The sequence below is a fragment of the Osmia lignaria genome, unplaced genomic scaffold (assembly GCF_051020975.1).
Source record: "Osmia lignaria lignaria isolate PbOS001 unplaced genomic scaffold, iyOsmLign1 scaffold0016, whole genome shotgun sequence".
Taxonomy (NCBI): Eukaryota; Metazoa; Arthropoda; class Insecta; order Hymenoptera; family Megachilidae; genus Osmia; species Osmia lignaria.
In genome coordinates, this window is record NW_027478168.1 from 13,542,501 (window position 1) to 13,545,000 (window position 2,500).

Consider the following 2,500-nt stretch of genomic DNA (forward strand, 5'->3'; position numbering starts at 1 on the left):
TAACATGCAGGACATAATAAATTCACATTCTCATGTAAATCATGGGTTTAATTAATATTTTAAAAAATTTTAAAACCGCCCAGAACCGATGAGATGAAAATATTAAAACGATATTTTTGCATTTTTCTTACGGTAAAACATTAACAAATAAGCGACTATAGCAATATAAAACTCCATTTGTAATTTAATTAATCAAAATTAATATTTTTTTTTGATTTTTCAGCGATCCAGAACCGATGAGACGAAAACATTAAAACGATATTTTTGCATTTTCTTACGACAAAACATTAACAAATACGAGACTATAACAATATAAAACTACATATGTAATTTAATTAATCAAAATTAATAATTTTTTTTGATTTTTCAGTGATCCAGAACCGATAAGTCGAAAATTTTAACAATCATATTTTTGCATTCTGTACCGTGGATCCATCGTTAAACGCTATTAAACTAACGTCCGTGATGGTATAAATGCAGATTTTCGCTCCGTTTAGCCAAAATAACGAACTTTAGGTGCGCTCCGAAATATTTCAAAGTCCCAGCGGCGTATTGCTTCGCCTCCTTAGAACCGATTAGTCGAAAATTTTAACAATCATATTTTTGCATTCTGTACCGTGGATCGATCGTTAAACGCTATTAAACTAGCGTCCGTGATGGTATAAATGCAGATTTTCGCTCCGTTTAGCCAAAATAACGAACTTTAGGTGCGCTCCGAAATATTTCAAAGTCCCAGCGGCGTATTGCTTCGCCTCTTAGAACCGATTAGTCGAAAATTTTAACAATCATATTTTGCATTCTGTACCGTGGATCATCGTTAAACGCTATTAAAACTAACGTCCGTGATGGTATAAATGCAGATTTTCGCTCCGTTTAGCCAAAATAACGAACTTTAGGTGCGCTCCGAAATATTCAAAGTCCAGCGGCGTATTGCTTCGCCTCTTAGAACCGATTAGTCGAAAATTTTAACAATCATATTTTTGCATTCTGTACCGTGGATCCATCGTTAAACGCTATTAAACTAACGTCCGTGATGGTATAAATGCAGATTTTCGCTCCGTTTAGCCAAAATAACGAACTTTAGGTGCGCTCCGAATATTTCAAAGTCCCAGCGGCGTATTGCTTCGCCTCTTAGAACCGATTAGTCGAAAATTTTAACAATCATATTTTTGCATTCTGTACCGTGGATCCATCGTTAAACGCTATTAAACTAACGTCCGTGATGGTATAAATGCAGATTTTCGCTCCGTTTAGCCAAAATAACTAACTTTAGGTGCGCTCCGAAATATTTCAAAGTCCCAGCGGCGTATTGCTTCGCCTCTTAGAACCGATTAGTCGAAAATTTTAACAATCATATTTTTGCATTCTGTACCGTGGATCGATCGTTAAACGCTATTGAACTAACGTCCGTGATGGTATAAATGCAGATTTTCGCTCCGTTTAGCCAAAATAACGAACTTTAGGTGCGCTCCGAAATATTTCAAAAGTCCCAGCGGCGTATTGCTTCGCCTCTTAGAACCGATTAGTCGAAAATTTTAACAATCATATTTTGCATTCTGTACCGTGGATCCATCGTTAAACGCTATTAAACTAACGTCCGTGATGGTATAAATGCAGATTTTCGCTCCGTTTAGCCAAAATAACGAACTTTAGGTGCGCTTCCGAAATATTTCAAAGTCCCAGCGGCGTATTGCTTCGCCTCTTAGAACCGATTAGTCGAAAATTTTAACAATCATATTTTTGCATTCTGTACCGTGGATCCATCGTTAAACGCTATTAAACTAACGTCCGTGATGGTATAAATGCAGATTTTCGCTCCGTTTAGCCAAAATAACGAACTTAGGTGCGCTCCGAAATATTTCAAAGTCCCAGCGGCGTATTGCTTCGCCTCTTAGAACCGATAAGTCGAAAATTTTAACAATCATATTTTTGCATTCTGTACCGTGGATCGATCGTTAAACGCTATTAAACTAGCGTCCGTGATGGTATAAATGCAGATTTTCGCTCCGTTTAGCCAAAATAACGAACTTTAGGTGCGCTCCGAAATATTTCAAAGTCCCAGCGGCGTATTCTTCGCCTCTTAGAACCGATTAGTCGAAAATTTTAACAATCATATTTTTGCATTCTGTACCGTGGATCCATCGTTAAACGCTATTAAACTAACGTCCGTGATGGTATAAATGCAGATTTTCGCTCCGTTTAGCCAAAATAACGAACTTTAGGTGCGCTCCGAAATATTTCAAAGTCCCAGCGCGTATTGCTTCGCCTCTTAGAACCGATTAGTCGAAAATTTTAACAATCATATTTTTTGCATTCTGTACCGTGGATCCATCGTTAAACGCTATTAAACTAACGTCCGTGATGGTATAAATGCAGATTTTCGCTCCGTTTAGCCAAAATAACGAACTTTAGGTGCACTCCGAAATATTTCAAAGTCCCAGCGGCGTATTGCTTCGCCTCTTAGAACCGATTAGTCGAAAATTTTAACAATCATATTTTT